At 44.8% G+C, this 22,328-nt stretch overlaps 1 protein-coding gene across 1 annotated transcript in view; it reads left to right on the top strand.

Moving 5' to 3' along the window:
• Positions 1–22,328, top strand: part of CYB5A (cytochrome b5 type A) — a 217,317-nt gene that overhangs the window by 175,480 nt on the left and 19,509 nt on the right. The gene's annotated exons all lie outside the window — the stretch shown is intronic.

The raw sequence follows: 22,328 nt of genomic DNA, 5'->3' as shown, positions 1-22,328 counted from the left end.
TAGCAACATCTGCCCCTGATTTCTTTAACAGGGGGATAACTCTGGCCTCCTTCATGTTGGACCGCAAGTAGCCAGACTCCAAGGAGTTGTTTAATAGAGTGAGGATCTGCCTTTCCAGCCCAGGAAGGGCCATTCAGAAGATCCTGGGAGGGCAGGGTCCTGCAGGGGAGCCAGATTTGGTCTGATTCATCAATGAGGTCAGAGAGGTTGAGTCTAAGTTGGGAAAGGTGGTAAGTACCTTACTGGGGGAGGGGGGGGACTTTGAGCTGAACCAGGGAGCTCTGATTTAATAGGGGTGTTATCAGGCCTAAGTCCTTCAATAGAACTTTAACAAAGGATCCCATCTTTGCAGATACCACCCTGCCCCCATTCGGTCTATCCTGAACATTATTTAAAAGAATGTTAAAATCTCCCCCCATAATAATGGGAAAATTAGACTGAATTAGATAGCTATATATAGTGTTCAGAGGTCCTTCATCTATATTCAGCCCATAGTAGCCTACAAGGGTAGACAATTCATTTTGGATTTTAATATCACCAATGATCCATCGCCCCTTGGTATATGCCTTGATATCAACAAACGTTGCTTTGGCTGAATATTTAATCATCAAAGCCACCCCTTTATTATAGCAAGTGTATGGAGTATGGATAGAAAATTCCATCCAGCTCTGCTTGACCTGAATCAATTACCATTCCTCGTGGGTTAAGTGGGTTTCCTGGAGAATAACTATATCATACTGTCATTGACTTAGATATTGAAGAATTCTCCTTTGCCTACTCAGAACCCTAAGGCCATTAACATTCCATGTTAATTTTTTATTAGAAGCAGAAGAAGAGAATAAAATTATGCGTAAGCCACCATGCGAACATGGTCATAGACGGCCAGCAAAATAGATGCTCAAAAACCACTCTAAGTTTATTTACAATATCCTGTACATTAGACCAACAAGGACTTTTTTATTGTCTTTTCCCCTATTATGCTCCCCACCCTGTGAAACCCAAGAGTAACTTCCTCTAACTGTGCCACCCCTCCCCCAAGGGCACCCTCCCAAAACTTAATCTGGGCCTGATAATAATAACACAGTAAACGCCCCCCCCCCCCCCCCCCCCTTCCCGGAAATACATGCTAAAGAAATAAAAAACAATAGGTTATCCCCGGGCCTTAATTTGCTCTATAAAGGGGCCCACCTCCTTAGGCTCTCTGAAATGAAACATTTTTTTTCACATTACTTTCAGAAGAGCAGGGAACCTCAATTGCACTGTTGCACCTAAAGATCTCAGTGTTGGAATGAACTTCCCCAATTCCCATCGTCTGCCTTGAGTTATTCTAGAAAGATCAGATCTAATCCTAAACGACCAATCTCTTAGCAAAGGAGCCAGCTTTAAGTGCAATGGATAAGACTCGTTTCTTCAAAAGAAAAGTTTTAAAATTAACCAAAATGCTTCTGGGAGTTTTCCTATTTAGATTTTTTGAGAAAGTATCTCTGAATTCTCTGAAGGTCGGCTTTGAGGTCTACAGGGGCAATCGTTGCCATAAACTGTTTCAACAGATCTATAAAAAAACTCTTGCTGTTTTCACCCTCCACCCCCCCCCCCCCCCCCCCCTCTGGTACATTAAGAACTTTAATGTTGTTACGTCCACTATTGTTCTCGAGGGCTTCTATTTTGTCCAGCATAGATTTCTCTCCAGCTTTTAATGTTTGAATCTCAGCCCGATTGGTCTCTACTTCCTTATTCAGGGCCTCAATGGAGGCTTCCATCAAACAGATCCTTTCCATCATAGTCTAGATTTTAACCTCCAATGCTTCCCAAGTGTCCTGGATTTTAGCCTGGTTCTTTTCTGATATGGCAACTTATTCTTAATATCCAAGGATAATCCCTCTAACGTCCTCATCAGATCAGATTGTTCGGTGCTATTAGGGCCCATGGGGGCATTGAGAGATAATTGCAAGGACTCATCAGGAAACCTGATACCTACTGCAGTTGGAAGATCAGAATAAGTCACCTGGTCAGCCAGCGCATTGTCAACTATGGGATCCAACCTTCTTTCGGTCATTTTTCCTAAAGGAGTTACAACATGAGAGAAAGACTCTGCCATCTCTGATCGTGGAATATTTTTTTTGATACATTCTTTGATATAGGGAAACACTTACAACGCAACTTTTACAACGCACTACCTTTACAACGAAACTTTTACAACGCAACATCCATTACAACGCATCCATTACAACGCATGTCACTACAACGCATACCACTACAACGCATGTCATTACAACGCAGTCATTACAACGCATACCTACACTATCCAACATTTACCCTACTGTTGCACCCCCTGGAGTTAGAATAGTAATTTTTACCCCTACACTATCCAATACTTACCCTACTGTTGCACCCCCTGGAGTTAGAATAGTAATTTTTACCCCTACACTATCCAATACTTACCATACATGCAATGTAATGGTATGCGTTGTAATGGTATGCGGTGTAAATGTAGTATGCGTTGTAGTGGAATGCGTTGTAAAGGTAGTTTCAAAGAATTCGTTGTAATGGCGTGCGTTGTGATAGAATGCGTTGTAATGGATTTTGCCGTGTAAAAAATGTGTTGTAAAGGTATGCGTTGTAAAAGTATACGTTGTAACAACATACATCCTTTGATGTACCTTAAATTACGATCTGAGAGAGGAAGTTCAGTTGAGATACTTCTTTCAGCTGTTGTGTCGAAGGTGGTAGGGTTTTTTCAATGCTGGGAGAAGTCTTATACTTACAGCTTTCCTACCAGCCGCTGCTAGACCCCAAAGCTAAAGGAACAGCAATAGTGCTGCATATAGACTTAGAATACTCAAGTATTTTATTCCTTAAAGAATATCTGCTAGTGGCCTGGCCCTCCGTAGACTCGGCCGTGAGACCAGTGGCCTTGGCTAGAGGTAGAGCACAAGAGACCTCCAGCCTCTCTTGATCGTTTTCCCCTACCACTGTCTTCAGGGGGATCTGCTCAGATGGAATCAAATCTCTACTGGGAACTCCTTTAGTGCGTCTAGGGCTCATGTAGGGAATGAGGAAAGAAACAAGTTGAGTAGCCAGCGAATATTGTTTAATAAGGTCAGCCGTAAAGTCAGTAATTACATCACCCCTCAGAAGTCCATGTAGTGGAGAAGAGAAAACCTTATGGCTGGGAACCTCCTTTTGTAATTTGCACACCGTGAGGCCAGAAAAGTTAATTAATTGGGGAGCTTTGCAATAGCAAGCTCTGCCCGGAGTGCCCCTAAAAGAAATCCTGACCCCCGCTCGCCTTTCAGCAGCTACGATGTCAGCTACCTGAAATAGCCGACATCCCCTCCCCCCACCCCACCCCTCTCCTCTCCCACCCTGCAGAGCCCGGGGTTGCTCCTGCAGTCCGCGGGCCAGGCTGTCATACTGGAGAAAACGAACAAAGGAATTCCTCAACCCCTTCAAATAAGGAGGGACGAAGTGATCCTCCACGTGATCCTCAAATCACTGTTGTCCCCTCTAGATCCGGGTCTCAGCTGCAGCCATCCAGCACACCTAATGTTAACAATTGCATATAATGGACAAGGCTCCACTACAATCTATCACCTTCAATCACTGGCCACCTCCACTGACCTAAATCTCGCCAGTTATTCTGGGGGGGTTTGGATAATAACCGCTCACATTTCACCACTCCGGACCCTCACAGCACCGAGAGCAAAGGGGGGTGGAGGGGGTTGGCTGGGCAAACAGGTAAACGAGAAAGCAAACACCTCACCAGAGGTCCCTGCAGAGACCCACACAAGAGACGGCTAAATGTTTCCGCCGCTCCAGTCGAATCCTGTCTGGTCAAGTCCAGAACCATCTGGGACAGCGAGAGCAGCAAAAATCAACAGGCAAGCGAAAGAGTCATAGAGTCTCCGCCAGCACGCCTGCATAGAGTCCAACCCGCGGCCATGTTCCCCATTAATATTGCTTGTTGATACAGCTCCAATTCTGTCTAGTGGTAATACATATAACTACCTTATCTGATCCGATCTATTTGAAGCCTAGTGTATTTAATTCATCAAAGACATGCACACAATCCTCTTTATTTAGTCATCCAGGTAAATTTTTCTGTTTCTGATAAATTATTCAGTTTCATCTTGCTAGGCAGATCACCCTATTTCCTGTATGCACTTTAGAAGTCAACTGGTTTATTTTGCACAATTTTGGGCCGTTGGATAGATCACGTCTACATTCTTTATTACATGTAAACCTTCTAAAATTCGAAGATTCAGGAGTCCGGTCGTGCTCCCTATATAGTTCAACTCGGAGGTGCGTATAAGGTCCTTGTTCAAATAATCCTTCAAACAATTAAAAACACCTTCATTTGAAAGACCTTCCACTTGATAGTGTTTTCAATATGTTTACAGTTATTGCATCCAAGATTACATATTTTCCACAAACATGGAATCACTGAATAGAAGATAACCCATGGGTACCTTTCATTTTGGCAAAATGACTGCAAGATATAACATTACATGAGGATGTCCCCTTTTATTTATGTAATGTTTAAATAATCTAAGATTAGATATCGAACTGAGAGATTATATTTTAGAATGTTTCAATATTTGCACGGTATTTATATAATCTGCTTACTATCAGTGGTGTGCTTAGTATTCAGTCTAAAATCAAATACATTTTTTAACTCCACTCAGTTTCGGGACGAAAAGCACTTCCCTTCTACTGTTCCTCACTTTGTATCGTGTGCTGGCTATGATCTCTTGTGAGAATGCACTTTGCCTGAAACTTTGTTGCCTTTTTTCTGCCTCTGTCAAAACCATCAACATTTGAGAAATGACTTTGTGCTTGAACATTTTCCACATGGAATACTAGATATCCATTTCTCGGAATAGCAGAAAAATCTAGAATGAAGTTTTAATATATTACTAATATACATTTTAAATTTCTCAAAACTACTATTGTAATTAATCTGCATATTATTGTTATTATGATGGGAGGGGTGGACAGCAAGATGGCCCACTGGCGTTGTTAAACTTTGGCTCCCGGACCGGCTCCTGCAGCATCCTCCCGCCCTGAGGCACCTGCGACCCCAATGCTGCTGAGGGTTGTTTGGCAGCCTTCCACAGAAAGCCGGCGAGACCCAAACCACCGACATCAGCTTCAGGAAAGTCAATCTCTGCGCTGGAACTTGGTGTGGCGAGAGGCACCTCGCTTGTCTGAGAAAGATACTCCGCCCGTAGGTCTGCCAGGAACCTACACGACAGTCCTGAGAGACAAGCCAAATAATATTTTGGGATCCAACAAATGCAAAGCGACAGTGGAGCTAGAGGGGCTTGAGCGTCAGCTCAAAGATCTTGAGGTGCCCCATGGAGACTGGGCGGATTCACAGACACATCGCGCCCTAGAAGTGCTCCGGAGGGAGTATTGCAATTTGGCAAAGAGAGAGATTAGGTAACAGCTGGCAATACACCACCGCCTGTATGAAACAAGTTGCTTACTTGGCTCAGCAGACTGGGGAAGGACACGCAATGGGTGGGATGTATTCTTGGTGAGTCGGGGAGTCCATTCAACAGATCGGGACATTGCGGAGACTTTTGCAAAGTTGTATGCTTTGTTCTAAGACGCCCAACTGCAGGCAGACATACCTGGACACGCTGGTCATGTGATGATGTCAGTAGAACATCGGCTGGTGCTGGAGGAAGACCTTGTGAGGTAGTCAGTAATTGTGCTCCTTAAACCAGGTAGGGTGCCGGGCTAAATGACCTTCCAGCCGAGTTCTTCAGGCTCTGATCAGGATAGCTGGATCCGTATCTGCTTGGTCTCTTTAGAGCGGGCCTTGAGGTGGTGTGCTCCCGCCGAATCTGCAGAGCGTGTTAAGCGCTGTGATTCATAAACCGGGTAAGGTGGATTCTAGTTGTGGTTCCTATCGCCCGATTTCTTTGTTAAATATTTAAACAAAGATGCTGACCACGATTCTGGCCACCATGCTCCTGATAGTAATAGTCCCACTCGTTCACAATGATCAATCAGGTTTCATGCCTGGTAGTTCCCCCCGACTATGTAGTCTGCATATTGGAGACCAGAGATTCGCCAAAGGACTGACCTCCATGTCTTTTTGCCATTGGATGCCGAAAAGGCGTTCAACACTATACACAGGCCCTTTCTTTATCAGACCCTGCAGAAATTTGGCTTTGGCCCCAACAAGAGGCAGTGGATTTCCCTGCTATACCATGCCCCCACATCGACGGTGAGGGTAAATGGCGTCCTATCATCTGCCTTATCAATTAGAAGGGGCACCCAGCAAGGGTGCCCACTGTCTCCACTACTGTTTGCACTTACCCTAGAGCCTTTGGCTGCTGTGGCTTCTGCTTGTCCTCACATGCATGGGTTTAAAATTTCTGACTCAACTGACCTGCAGAGAAAGTCTTACTATATGCTCATTACCTACTTCTCTGTCACCAAGCTGATCATTATGACCCTGGCAGTCTTGCAGTTGTTTAGGACTTTCAGTGCTCACTTGGGTTACCGAATCAATTGGGGCAAATAGGTTCTCTGTCATCCCTATGACCCACTTAATTTGAATGCTCTTTCCTGAAGTCTTCAGGTGGCGAACGACAGCGTCCCCTACTTAGGCATCTATTAAGACTCCCACAAAGAGCTGTGTCTGGGCAAAAATGTGGGTCAGCTTTGCAGGACTTCCATGCAGACGCCAAGAGGTTGGGCGGGGCAGCGGTTTTTAAAATGATTACGCTCCCCAAGCTATTTTACGTCCTACAAAACACCTACTCGATCTCGGAGGCAATCTTTTACTAAATTGGATGGTGACTTGAGGGCCTTGCTGTGGTGTAGTAGACACTCCAGGATATCGCTTGTGACACTCCAGTGTAACCCTTACAATGGTAGGATCGCCCTCCCAGACATGCGGGCCTATTAGTGGGTGGCCCATATGGTGACCATAATCAACTGGCTGTTCACACTTCAGGCTACCTATCGACTGGAGCGAACACAGTTTGCCAATCCGTCTTGTCTCCGCTACCTCTATGGTGGGAAGAGGGTTTGAAGGTTGCTACCAGCAACTGAGGTAGCACTGGACACTGTGCACAAGGCCCTTAGACGTATCGGCTGGGGAAGAAGGATAACGCGGGTAACACAGACGTTTGTGGGGAGGGTGCATTGATGCGTGAACTGGACAGACTCCGGGGCTTGTGGGGTGTAAGATTTGCTGGGGATCTCCTTAATAGATCTACTGGAAGAGGGTGCCTTGATGTCCTTTTCGCGCTTACAGAGGGACTGTTTCATGCACCAGAACCAATATCTCAAGTATGCACAATTACAGCATGCCTGGCAAGCGGAGAGGTTGGGGACCGGGACCTGGACCCTCCCGAATTTGTTTCTGTGGGGGAAGGTTGCAACTTGATGACCTGGCACAGAACGCTGGTTTGTTCACTTGTAAGACGCTAAACAACAATATGCCAGACACACTGTCTAAGTTGAGGGCCGAAAGGGAGATGGACATGGCTGTATTAGAAGATGCTGACTGGGAGAGCCTGAGAGAAGTGGCTATAAAGTTACATCTGCGACTGATCCAGGTTAAGATAATGCATTGGGTCTATTATGACTGGGTCTGCCTATATCACATGGGGAGGGTGGCCCCCCAGCCTGCTTGGGTTGTGTAGACACTAGTGGTACCTTTTATACACACAGTTTGGGATTTCTCAGCAAAACAGGCATATTGGTCACAAGCGGTGCAGGCATTTATTAGGGTGTTGGGCACAGCCATCCCCTCTTGACCCTAAATATGTCTTGCTGGGGGTTCAGGGAGATGTGAATGTTCCTAGAATGCAGCTTCTTTTCTGCAACCTGGAGCTGATGGTGGCTAAACGATGTGCCACACCGCTGAAGTGCACCAGAGGTCCCTGCCATGACTTACTGGAAATCAGGGATGGGTCTGTGTATGGCTGCCAAAAAAATTACGTTCTAAATTAGGGGTTGCCCCTGTGAATTCTTCAAAGTTCGGTAGGGTGGATCTAGCACTACAATCTGTGTCCCCGGGGAGACACACCAGCTTGCTTACTATGATCATGCTATTGGTGCGCACTATGATGCCATTCTCACGTCATAGTGTGGCTTAATCGTCGTGACACTTACTCTCATTGCTAGATGCTTACTTTTTTGGGAAAGATTCCATGTATGAGCTTACCTCCTCTGTTTATTTTAATTTCTTTTGAGTGTTGGCTTGCTTCCTTAATTGTTGTTTGCTCCCTTAATTGTTGTTTCTTACTTAGATATTTCCCCCAAAAAATGATGCGGATGATGATGATGGTTATTATTATTACACCCATAAAGTTGACAGTCTTTAAAACCTGTACATAACTAATTATGCAAATAAATTCAATTTCTTTAAACTGCATAAAAATTGACCCCTGGTGATTTCCAGCTCATGAAATTCCAAGCAACCTAAAATAATGCTTCCCAGTGTCCTGATTATTAGTAGTATATTTTATAAATGAGGGACATGACCATTTTTTACTAAAAGATGAAAGCACAAGCAGTCCAGTAAAAAGGTCGACCTTTACATTGAGTCCACAAATATACAAATTTCTTTGCTGTACATGGCTATCACTGGCAATGACCAAATGGGATTAATACCCAGCCGTATTCCTTAAATGTCGTTCTGTAATTTAGTATACAACAACTAAAGAGTGACTGTCAATTACATGTGATCTACATAGTGTGAAAAAAGGGAGATAAAGAATTAAAACGGTAAAGAGAACGGGAAGGAACAACTCTATTTATTAAAAGAACCCTCACTCACCCTAGTGGTGACCTGCTTCATCATGGGGTTCCCACAGGGGAGACAGAGTGTCCCTCCCGTGTGCTACAACGCCTGCAATTGCAGCGGAGCTGGTTTTTTAAAATCAGGTTGTGTGTGCTCAAGTGTGGTGAGTGCAAAGTTAAAAAGATGCCCGCTGTACCTAAAAAAACTGTATTAATGGGCCAACTGGTCACATTAAAAACAAGTGTGGACTATGTGGTGATTTTATTAGAAATCACTATGTCCTAGTAACAAGAGGTCGACATGTTTCTGCTGTTTAATGCATCATTTGGCTCAGCTTTCATCAGGTCCATAAGGTGAAATCCCCGGGGGGTCCACGCATGCTAAGGCGCGTCCACTCCGTGAGGATATATATGTGAAAAAGTAAAAAGATTTTTTTCAAAACTCAGTTTTACCCGTATAGAGCACTCCCAGAAATCACCAGGAGCCAATTCTGTAAATGAACAGATTAAACAGGACAGACATTAAGTATGCGCAATATGTCATGCATTCATTTCATCATCGTCTGCTAATTCCTTATGCCATTAGGTTCAGAATTGTTCTCTTATACTGTGGTTTGCTTCTAAACCGGTTCTCAATACCCCCACAGAGTTCTATACTGTTTGGGCAAAACCCTTATTCACCCTGCAATTTATCAGGGAGGGTTTCCTTTGGACCAAACTCAGTCCCACTGGGCGCTAAGTTCTGTAATTTAGGAAAGTCAAATTTTGTTTACTCCTCAATTAAGGATCTAGGGCCAGATGTACGACCGTGTTCTGCAGATCGTAAAGGGGTTTTAGGCCAGTTTGCGCGCCACAAAAAACGTGTGGCCAATATACCAACCCCATTTTCCGAGTCACTAATCAATTAGTGACTCACAAAATAGCGTTAGTAACTCTCTATTAGGAAGGGGTGTGCCAAGGGTGTCCCTTCCTAATAGCAAGTCCAGAACCCATGTATGATTGTTTTGCAACTGCAATTGCGGTCGCGAAACACTTGCAGTTTACCACCCTTCTCGGAAGGGTGGTAAGGCACTCGCAAACTGGAAGGGGTCCCCTGGGGACCCCGTCCCCTTTAAGAATGCATTTCCCAAATATTTAAGAGCAGGCAGTGGACCCAGGGACCACTGCCTGCCCTCAAAAAATGAAACTGGAAAAGTTTCAAATGCATCCTGTTTTCCATCAAGAACAACTGGCTGCATTAAAAAAAATGCTTTATTGACAAAGGAGTACCAGCCTTGGCGGTCTGCTGACCCCAGCAGGCCACTACCCTTGTGAGTGCTAGCCAGTCTCAAAGGGGTCGCAGATTGCGACAGACTCATTAATATTCACAAGGCATGCAATTTGTGACCCCATTGGGAATCGCAAGCAGTGTCTCAGACACTGTTGTACATATCATTTTGCGACTAGCAAATTGCGATTCGCAATATGCGGCTCACAAAATGTTATGGACGTACATCTGGCCCCTATTTCCAAAGCTGGGCACATCTTTTAACACAGTACAAAAAATTGCTGTTTCAATCAAATAATTCCTGAAGACCGTGTGCAGAGGTTTTTATTTCATTTTCTTTTTTTGGTTGTGGGGTGTTATCAGCTGCAAATAAATACATATTTGTATGAGTTGCTTTTAACTGAACCTCCTTCAAAAGAGACTTGTAAGGCAATCTACAAAATGTAATCAATGTACTGAAACTGCAATTTTTAAGGTGGCCATATGAGTTATTCAGCTCAGTTTTGATAAATACTGTACTAAGATGTTTACTGTAGGAAACATGCTCAAGTTGGAAACGTTTACATAACTGGAAGAAAAAACCTTGTTTTAGAGCACTGCTAAACCTAATTTTTAAAACGACAACAGTTTGCGACCCACCTAGCTTTAATGAACATGAGGCAGGCTTTTTTTATGCAGCTAAAGCACTGTGGTAGTGCACTGTCATTTACAGATAGGACATTTTCCACTGACATGTCCACTAAAATTTCACAGACGTACAGTTTAACTGATAAAACTAGACTGTACACAGATGATAATAGGTGGAATATTTACCATTTGAGCACCACCAAGTAAAGGTTCTTGATTTGTTCCGATACTGCTTTGTTTCCATCACACTTCAGAATTACAAAAAAGTTCTTCATTTTAGCTTTTCTAACTGCTGAATGGTTACAATTCATTTACAGGAATATACATGTTGTGTGTTACAAAAAACTGACAATTCTACAGTCTGTGAGAGGTTGTCACATAATTCACTTTACTTTCTTTGACTGCAAAGTGAGATGAGTTTGTAAACGCCTATCCCCATGTTAAAAAAACAAAACACAAGCAGCAATTAGTAAGAATACATAGCTTGATATTTGACCTCTGTCTTTGAAGCGTCCAAATGTGACAAGATGACTATAGAATTTAGAGGCATCTTTATTTATTGCTTGGGCTTTTTCGACCCACCAAAAATCTGTTGCGACCCACAGTTTGGTAAGCAATGTTTTAGGGTCTTGTCCTGTTGATTCTCTGTTCATTTAAAAAACAATAATTTTCTGTTCCCAGTAAGATATGCCAAGCTCCATCTTGAATATAGTCTATTATAATGAAGATCACTGCTACTGGCAAACGTTATGTGTTTGGGCGCCATCTAAGAAGAAACGGTCTGTTTTATTTCCTGACTTGTGGGAGATTAAGTAACTATGTAGCGAAATGAGAGGACACAACCTCTTCTTAATGACATTCTGGAGGAAATGCGTTGATAGCTGATCATCCTGGGCTAGTTCCACTTGGACCCTGTTGTAGTGATGAAAAGCTTGCAGAATACTAAGCAGCCTTTGTCGAATAGCCAAATTATATATAGTCCAAGTGATTGAATGGTCTACCCTGTAGAAAGCTGCACCGAAGTGCAGCAGCATAAACGTTGAGGCACCTCTTTCGGCTTCCGGGTGATTGTCCACAGAGAGGCTCATAGTACTAATTATTTCTGAAACTACTACTGGGTACATTAAAGGCAGAAGTTCAGAATATACTGCAAGCTTTTGATAGTGGAGTCTTTCTTTAGCCCCATAGCTATCATATCTATAAAGTGAGTACAAAAGTAAACCCATGATATTAAGAGAACCGCACAAACCAATGATGTACGGTTAACTCCAATGATTTGTTTGACAAAAGTCCAAATCCAGAGAATCCTCCTGCCAGATTACCTTCCTCATTGCAGCACAATTTTACCCCGAGAAAGCAACCTTGTCTGACTTTTTAAAGGTTTCTATACTCTGAGTGCAGCAGCTGCGCTTCTTTCACAGTTGCGGCAAAAGTCTTCATAAGCTTAAATTGGATAGCTACCTACGTGGTTAGCATTCGTTGCTAAACCATCCCTTGTTGGAAAACTTCAAGATTTTGCTGAGCGCATGACATTTTATTTCACTAGGGAGGAGAAAACCTGCAAAGTTAAGAAATTGTTCAATTCAGCCAGACCCCTATTGCAAAATTTAATATGGAAAAGCTTTAAGTTGAATTTGAGATAAGAGTTTTAGCGACTGAATTGACATACTGGCTGAATTAGGTGAGGGAAAGTTTAATGAAAAAGGCAACACTTTCTGCCAAATCCTTGGTTTGAAGAGTCAACTTGCCAGTCGGCTGACAGTGCTCAGGATTCTTTTATTCATGTATTTCATAAGAGGGAATCAAGTTGAAATGATCCACTGAGACAAGTACATTGATTATAGGGGCAATTGATGTTCATACTCTAAACGTACTTAAGGCTGGGGTAGCATTTGAAAAATGTTCATTAAAGCAAACCAAACCATGTTGCGTCAAAGTTACCCCAAGGTTTCCGTGGACTTCCCAAAGGATGCTTCTAAGAAACCAAATCCATGGCCTAAAGTAAGTTTCCAAGGCCACCGGGGAGTAAGGGCTTAATTTTTATAATCAAATCCCTTGTCAATAATATAAAGAATGCAGAGAATACATCTTTGATTTGTGACAAATCAAAAACCCCGAGAGTCAATACTTGGGATATCTACACCAAAGGTCTAATTACCCAAACTTAAATTAATGCTGCATCTCATGCCCATGGACATTTAATTTCAAGAAAAGTATATGTGATAGCACTCCTAGTTGACTGTAACATTAGTAACCCACCTGACAGTCATCCCCTACTCCTCATATTTACATTCTTAGCCAAAACGGCACACCGGTCAATCTCTGCCCATCCCGTCAACCAGGACCACAGAAGAAACAAAAATGCATACTTATCCAATTTATTTAGTTTTCCTTTTTCCCTCCTCGCTCCAAATCTGTGTATATTCAATGGTAGTGGACCTAGACCCTGGGTGAGCCCATTTTCCTGCTCAACCTCGCTTATGCTTCAGATCAAATCCTATTGCAAGTTAAACTGAGTATGGAACATCATCATATCATTTACTGATCCTTTTCAAATAATATGGAAGAGAAAAATAATTCTTAGAAGAATACTTAATGGATCCCAATCACTTTTATTGAACTCTGCCCCTTTCTGGCATTCACACCCCTGAGAAAGGGCAGTGGTGGTGTCCTGCATTTTGATCTTGCTCCCAAAGCTGTTCTACTTCGGAGCCGATCCCCAAACCTTTTCCGACCCAACCAGAGTTTCCAGGGCTGTCCACCACTCCTAAACACATTGAAGAGGTCTGTGAGTTCATGCTCTGACTCTTTGGGTCCTTGTCAACTCCCTCTGGCACATCTGTGGGCCCAACAGAGCTGAGAAGTTCTCCCCCTGGATTACAGCTGGTAGGTTGTTTGCCCTCTGCACCTACGGTCTGCCTCCGGCTCTGCTCTCAACCCCGTCTCTGGTGCCATGTTCAATGCCGGTTCCCGGGGTTCTACACAGATGACTGCTCCATTAACACTGGAAGATGAGGACGCACTTGTCCTCTTTGGTGCCAAGTTTGGTACTGGTTTGTCTTCAACCAAAGCTGTGCTTTGCCCCTGGGGTGGCCCCACTTCCTCTACTGGATCTTCCTCCACCAAAGTCAATGCGCCCCCTGCATTCCCTATTCGGCACAGATTTGGACAATGATTATTATGCAGGTGATGATATTGGCTATTTTTTTTAATCTCCACACCCCTTGCCTGAAAGCTTGGTAGTGCAGATGTCTGCAAGTAGCACTAACCGTGACCCATTCCTTACTATTATGTCCAATCAGGTGTCAAAACGAGCGGAGCCGTTCGGAAAAGGAGTTCTTTTCAGCCATCTTGGCACTTCGATCTGTAAATGCCAGCATTCCTGGGGTGCTATTCCCATTCCATTTGGTACATTATACAATGCTACCATTGCATTCGGTCGGATTTCCGCACCTCACCACTGGGATTAATTGAATTCCCACTGCACTTTCTGCAGCCTCTGCACATCCGTCCCTACTTATTACTAGAAGCCTCCCGCTTTGTGAGGGACAGCCCTGCTCATCCAGAAGTCCGCTCCCCTTCCTGCAAGCCAGACCTCGATTCTTAACAGGACCACCCCGGCTCCCTCCCAAATTCCTACTGATGGAACTCCTTTGTCGGGACCCCGGCGCTTCTACTAGTTCACTTGCCCTTGTCATGGCTCACTCTCTCTGCCTTACAATTCTTTGAGTTCTGATGATGATTGCACTATATATACTGGGATCGAAATGCAGTCAACCTTAAAATACATAGACAGTATATGATTGTATATATGGATTTTAATTTTTTTCAAGCCTTGCTGATCTTGCTTTACTGATGCACCTGTTTACTCTTTATCATTTGAGTATGTCATTTAAAAAAGAGAGCACCAAGCAGGTTTTCATGCACTCACACTCCCTTTGCTGCTATGTGTTTTCTTAAAAACAGAATTTGTTTATGTATTTTTTGATCTATTAAATGGCCTTTGGATACTTTGCATAAAACAGATTATTACGAGGGTCCATTGTTGGCAATAATATAGTTATTGCCCCAGGTCCCCAGTGTTCCATCAGTTTCCCTTGTTAAATAGTACTGCTTTGGTCTTCCCTCTACCAAGAGCAGACAAAGGAGGCCGTTGGCAATTTTAAGGGGTGTCTTCGTGATTTAGCCATTTGGATGAACACGAACAAGCTAAAACTAAATGCAGGGAAAACGGAGGTGATCTTTTTCGGGAAAGGCCCAGTGCCTTCACCAGATCTCTGGTGGCCTAATGAAATGGGACCTCCACCCTCCCCCAGCACCAGTGCCAAAAATCTGGGGGTGAGATGGGAAGACGATCTCTCTTCCTCTGCCCACATTCAACAGGTAGCGGCTGGGTGCCTAAATAAACTGAGAAACCTACGAAAGTTCCTGGATTTATTACCCGTAGATTGCCGCAAACTGGTAGTACATGCCATGGTAACATCTAAGCTGGACTACACCAACGGCCTCTACCTTGGCCTACCAAAGTACGCGATCCAGCGATTGCAGATCGTGCAGAATGCGGCTGCGAGGCTGATTAAACACATACCGTTTAAACATCATGTCTCTCCGCACCTGCGACATCTGCATTGGCTGCCAGTGGCAAGCAGAATAGAGTTTAAGGTGCTGACACATGCCTACCGAGCCTTGCAGGGCAAGTGTCCACACTATCTCAAACTAAGACTTCCACGCTATAAGCAAGCACGGTCACTGCGCTCTAATGCGCAAAATTTGCTCCTTGCTCCACGCTTCTCGAAGGCTCGGCTTGGGGGTGGAACGTTCTCGGCCAGAACAGCTAAACAGTGGAATACTCTACCACTGGATCTTCGTAATGCGAGTTCAGAGCTGTGCTTCAGGAAACACTTAAAGACGTGGCTTTTTAATCATCAACTTCTTTCTTATTTCTACCTCCTGGTACACTACCCCTCTGCTCACCAAGCGCGGGGCAACTCCGAGAGAGGTAGCTGTTGCGCTATACATACTTCAGTATTATTATAATTATTATTTGGTAGCTCATGTCCTCCCAGGAATATCAGGAGATCTTCAACCTTTCCTCATCCAAACCATACAGGATGGTCGTGAAGCAACTAAGTTCACAATTCGTTGTCTTGGACGCCACAGATTCCATTAAGTGTGCCATTGCCACCAACCAGTGTAGCCATTTGATGCCAAGCATGGCTTGCCACCAACCAGTGTAGCCATTTGATGCCATGCATGGCTGTGGCCCACAAGTTTTTGAGGCGATGTCGAGTCATTATGTTAAAAGGGGCTTGTAGAACGCGCAGCTACTCAGAGTGTGCATGCGCTAAGACAGAAGAGACCGGGACCTAAGGAAAACTCTGATTTCGGGGTAGCAGCCACTATGCTGTTTGCTGAAACAACCAAGTTTTCAGTTGTTTCCTTAAAGCCAGTATGTTCGTGGCCTGCCTGAGTGGAAGTGGCAGCACCTGAGGTCCCTAACCAAGGAAATCCATTTTAGGAAACAACTAAAAACCTGGATCTTCAGCCTTTCTGACGAGTACGTACTGGACGCCATCTAATCCCGCCTTCCCTCAACCTCAAGCATACTTTCCAGTTAGCGCCAGGATGCTCCTTCTGGAGCGACAGTCGCGCTCTATAAAAACCAATACCAATACCAATGTTCCAGATTCAAGCCACTTGCACCTGAAAAGAGCGGCTGCCACGGCAGGCTCTGGAAAAATTGGGTTTGGCAATCAGATGTTGGTGTGTTGATCTAAGGGATCTGTCTGGAACATAGTGTCAGACTCTTCTGCGACTGTAATGGGCCCCCATGCCATGATGCCTTGAAAGACAGGACTAATGCTTTGAAGAGAATTCCACATAGACCTGCTGTTCAATAGGACTCAACTGTTTGGGGACAAGCCAGACTCCTTCACTCCTACCACTCCTTTTCTGGCTTGGGCAGAGTCCCCTCGTCCCAATAGTCAATCCAACCGTAACCAGGTTCCCAGCAGTTTTACAGTTGAGACCATGGTGCCCACAATCAAAGCCAACAGACAGCCCAGTCAACTAACACCAACACCCCCACCAACACCCCCTAGAGTCCGCCAACCACTCGTAGGAGGCAGGATCTGACGATTCTTGGCGAGTTGGCACGACATAACATCAGGAAGTGGGTCCTGCAAATTGGTTGAAAGGGCTGTTCCCTACCCTTCTGTTCCACTGCACTACACTTTCTATCCATACACCCTCAAACGCATTGAATGGAGAACTATCTCTCTGTTTTGTGGCCATGGTCCTGACATTCAGTGAGGTCAACTCTGAAACTGATGGCCTCCTGCATCCTGCAGGTCCAGCATGACAGGTGGCATATGAGAGCTCTGCAGTGGGATCTGGAAGTCTCACTGGGCCTGACCTTACAACCATGTTCAAATTTTGGAGGCTGCTGTAAAAGATTTGCAGTAGTGGGTACTGGACCGTGATTGAGGCACTGACACACCCCTTTCCCACCCAAAGCCTGTGGTGAGAGATGGATTGGGGTGTCTATCTGCGAGAGGGAGATATCAGAGGCCTCTAGTATGTGGCGGAGTCAACCATTTTTTGAGTGAATGGCCATCAGCTTTATGTTGAAAGTATTCATTCCATCCATTTGGGGGGAGGGGGGGGGGGGGGGGGCTCAGGCTGGGGTAGGTGCTTACAGCCAACACCTCCATGTGATATTGCAACAAGCATAGAGTGATAGGGGGTTATGAACCCTGTGCCCAAAGGCACTTCACCTCTAGAAATGGCTGGATCACCAAGGAAATGTCCTGGCGGGAAACCACCTGGCAAGATCATTGAATGCCAGGGCTGAGGAGCCAAGTGTCGGTCCCAAGTGTATCATGTGTGGTAGTTTGATCCGGAGGTGGAGCGGGGTTTCTTCCGTGAATGGGATGAACCTTAGCTCCATCTGTTTGCAACTGCTGAGAACACACAATGTCAACACTTCTGTATGGTGGAATTTCCAAGGCATCTTTTGCCGATGGGGCCCAAGTCATTCTACAGGCCCCAGATTAGATATGAAGAGTATGGTGTCCAGAACTCATGGCATTGAGCATCTGTGCACTAATCGGGCTTTCGCAACAATGGGCAGGGTTCTGCTCCCAGACCTTCACAATCCCCACAATCCTGTTTGAAGATTGAGCAGTGACCGCTAAACACCTCCAACCATTCTCCGAACATGGTTGATGTCTTCTTGTCAGCCAGGCGTACCTTGGCAAAAACTGTATACGCCTGTTGTTGGGACAAATTTGTGCATTGGTGCGGAGCTCAGCAGATGGACTCCCTTGAGGTGAATTTATCTGATGTTTTTAATGTTTGTTTTTTCCCTAACCCGGCAAGGCTTTGCTCTAGACACACTTAAATTATACCTTGCAGTCTTTTTGTGGTTGCTGGATCAGCCATCAATGTTTATGCTTCCATTTGTTATGCGCTTTTTGAAAAGTTTAGAATATTGGTTTCCTTCCTCTTTGTCATGCCTCAGTGGGACCTTAACCTGGTCCTCGGATTTCCATTATGCCTTCCAGTTGGGATGCTTCAAAGCTGTCCATTGCAGCGTCTTATCCTGAAGACTGTGTTCCTTGTTACTACAATATAGGTGTGGCGTGTGAGTCAGCCTCAAGCTCTGTGTCAACCTGCCTATACACCACCTTCTTCCAAGACAAACTGGACTGCAGATACAAGCATCTTCCTTCCTGAAAGTTGTGATGCAGTTCTATGTGGGCAAACGTACCACCTTGCTGGCATTTTTTGTGCCAGCTCTCCCTCTAACGAGTAGACTACATTGCCTGGACCTTAAAAGAGCAATGAGCTTTTACCCCCATCATACCAAAGCACAGCAGGTGGACAATCCGGTCTTTGTATGGGTTCACTGAAGTGGAAAAACAATACTTTGCAGAAGAAAAACATCTACTGCTGCAACATACTCTTCATTAGGATAGGCTATGCACTGGCAAGAAAGTACCTCCGGCAAGACTCTTTCCATTCTTCCAGGGCCGCAGGGAACTATGCCAAAAGACGGAACTGTGTTCACTGTAGATATCGAAAAGGCGTTTGATAATCTAGAATGGCATGCTGTGTCCCTGACCTGGACGGAGGCCAGGCGGTCAAATGGGTGTCCCTCCATACGTTCAAGAATCACTATTGTCTGGACAGTGGTGTTTACCGAGAGGGGAACCAAATGGGTATCGCTTTGGTATCTAATCCAAGGGGTGAGGAATCTGTGGCTAGAAGTCTGTATCAAAAGAGCAAATTACTTACCTTTGGTAACGCTCTTTCTGGTAGCGACTGTCTAACTGCAGAACCCTCACCTGCCCACTCATCATCCCCATTCTGTGATGCGATCTCATTAATGTATAGTCAGAAGTCCAGAAATCTGCACACTGGTCACAACCAATTTGCTATTGAGGCTCTGCGTCTGAGGACATGGACAGCCTCGAAAGTAACGTATGCCAGAGTCTTGGAATGCCACCTATATTGGCTCCCCATACCATTTCCAGAGCGGAATGGTGTCTGTGTGGAGGCACACAGCACCACTTATCAGCACACATAGATACTAATGAAAGGTTTCCAGTTCCAGTATGATGGCTGGTGAGTATTCAAAAGGTGAAGAATTTGTGGCCAGTTAGTCTTTACCAGAAACAGACATACCAAAGGTAAGTAACTTGTTCTTACAGACTTATTTGGATTGCACCCTCTTTGTGACCGGTCGGTAGACCTCCTTGGTTTGATTTTGACCCTACGGGTGTAAAAACAAAGAGGGAATCAATTCCTTGGAGACTTCTACCTTGCCAGTTACACCAAAGAGTCCTAGCAACTCTCTGCCTGTGCCACAGAGCACACTTGGGCAGGTACTGCTTGGCTGTAGTGGAAGTCTCTCTGGGCATTGAAGAATAAATACATTTCATACACTTTAAGAATAACCTACAGTGGTAGTAAACCCATCCTGTGCATTTGGCTACTCTTCACCACTATCATTAGTTAATGTGATCTATAGGTTTGATTAGACTGACCCATAATTGAATGCACTGTATTTAATGAAGGGAATGAGAGACCCTTAGGCAGCTATTTCCAATAAGAATCTTTCTGTCTCACTACTTGTGGTAACTTTAGAACACACCATAGCAAGGTCCTGCTCTATAGATTATAAACAATCAGTCTTCAAAAATTGATTTTTGCTTGCAGAAAGTAATGTTTCTAAACGACTTGAAGTACTTCTCCAAAATAATGAAAATATCCAGTATTGAAGTAGGTGCAGTTAGATCTGCTAAAAAAGAGCAAATAAAAGTATTAAAATCAATTAACTTATTTAAATCACCATCCGCTGCAAGTTTGTCACTTTCCTGAGGACCGTGATCTAGCAGGCCATCTATTGGCGAACCAGTTGCATCTGAACCACAACGAGAAAGGTAAGGAGATAATGAAAGTCCGAATTAGATGCCGCCTTGTGTGTGACCTCTTCAATGATGTTGCCACAGGGAATTTCTGAATTGCCTTTTTGAGAAGTAGCCACCACTCTTTCGTTCAAGGCTTAGGCTCCTCATTTAAAATATTTCTCGCAAAGGATTTAATTGACTTGGGGATTATGACCAGTGGCCAAACATCTCTCACAGAGTCCCCTCCTCTAGTTTGCAGGGGCTGAGAGCTTAAGGTTTCCTTCCATGGCATCTGGAGCTCCTTAATGTCCTCATGTTTGTAGTGCAATAGAAATTGAACCATTTTACTGAAGACCTGTCCTCCAGCAGCAGGTTAAAAGGAGCGCAAAGCGTTGACCCTCTCGAATTCCTTTGAACAGTGTCCGCACTTCATGCCTACCAACGAATGTCCGAGGCTCCAACAGGAACGCTCATCTAAGTTTAGAAGCGGCAAATATACATAATACTGAGCCTTGAAACCTTGCCACTATACAGGAAGGAGTAGGATTTTAATCTTGTTGTTGTTTCTCTGTCGTACTCAAAGTAAATAGTTTTTTTTCCCTCCCCCTACCGAGTATAGAAGTAAGTGTAAATAAGTGGTAGATCGGTAAGCGTTCAGCAGCATAAGAAGGTTGCAAGTTGCACTGAGCACCACTCAGGCCTCCAGCAATGCCTCAACAGGACTGCTTCCCCAAACCCCATCACCCAAACTCCCCACTCCAGACAGCTCAGCCACTTGTGACACATTTCTCTGCTTGGCCATTTGGGTATGAGCTGTGCTTCTGCTGTGGGTGTCGGCTGGTTCGGAAGAGTGATGACGCAGTTCACAATGGATCCCAGATAATTTTCTTTTAAACGGTTTTTTTGGGGCTTTATTGAGCATATTACAGTGATCTGTTTTTGAGGATCTTCATGTACATTCCACCTTAAAATTTCACCATCCTCTACCTTTTACCATTTTGGTTCAACACCCTCAGCCCCCTCGCCCCTAAATGAGTCCCCTCATTTCAGCCTGCCAGATCTAGCAGTGTGTGGTTACGCCTTCAAGTGCACCTGCTGTTCTTGTTGTGGTCAAGATGTAGCTAAAGGGGTCAGGTGTTATCTGTCTTTTCTTATTCTCGCTGGCCCACTTCGTTCCCTTCTCTTTCAGGCGGCGGAGGGCGCAAGAGGTTTGCTGCTGCCTCATCTGAGTCCTGTGCCCATATATCTACGAACCTCCCACAAGCCCTTGCTGTATCCAGTGTACCTATACCCAGTTCTGCTTCTCTCAGCTAGATTCTGCCTTCGGTGCCTGCCTACTTTTATAGTTCTCTCTTCCAAGTCCCTACTCTCGGTCTCCCTTCCGACTTCCAGTTCTTAGCGATTTCCCGCTTGGCTAGTATATTTGCAAGGTATTGGAGTTTCCCTGTATCCTTCGATTTGGCCAAACTGCCTCTTCTGCTTGGAAGTACTGTCTGATTTGCGCAGGCTTGAGATACGCTCTGTGTAGGACATAATAGTTTATCAGTTTGAGCCACGAATTTCTTTATATCATGAGGGTCCTTTCCACAATGGTCCCCCAACTCTCCTCCGGAATTGGCAATCCAAGTCCTCCTCCCACTGAAGCCGGAATCGCTTAATGGGTCTCTGTATGCCACTTCTGATCGCTCTTTAGATACAGGAGAATGTCTTAATTCTACATGCTAACAGAGCCACATATCTACAGCCGTCTAGTTCTCGCGGCTCTGTGGATCCAGTTCCCCAGTGCATCTTAAACACTGCAGTGAAGTGCAGCAAGAAATGGCCTTGAGGAAGGTCACATTCTGTGTGGAAATCCTCAAAAGGAAGCATCTGGGAATCTCGGAATAGGTCTCCCACCACTGTCGCTCCAGCCTCCCTCCACTCATCTAGTCCTGTTCAGTTACCCCAGTGCGGTAAGTACCTTAGCTGCTCCTGGGGTAAGTCAGAGGAGAAGGGGACTCTACACTGGGCGCACTGCAGCCATCTAGTCCAGCACTGGGTCACTATTTTAGTCTCTTCATTGCGTTTGTGTGGTCATCCCTTCAGTCGCAGCAGTATTTTGGTTAAGTCTGGAGCCTCTGGGGTGAATGGGCATTACGTCCCTCTTGGTTCCTACTGGCCGTCAACCTTCTCAAGAACTATTGGAGCTGCACCGCAACAGAATATGCTTCTAGGTCAGGGACCGCTAGTCACCCCATCGCCGTGAAGCGCAA

Source organism: Lissotriton vulgaris, chromosome 4_1 (assembly GCF_964263255.1).
Source record: "Lissotriton vulgaris chromosome 4_1, aLisVul1.2, whole genome shotgun sequence".
NCBI lineage: Eukaryota > Metazoa > Chordata > Amphibia > Caudata > Salamandridae > Lissotriton > Lissotriton vulgaris.
The sequence above is the reverse complement of the archived record's forward strand: the minus strand, read 5'-3'. Positions and strand labels throughout refer to the sequence as shown.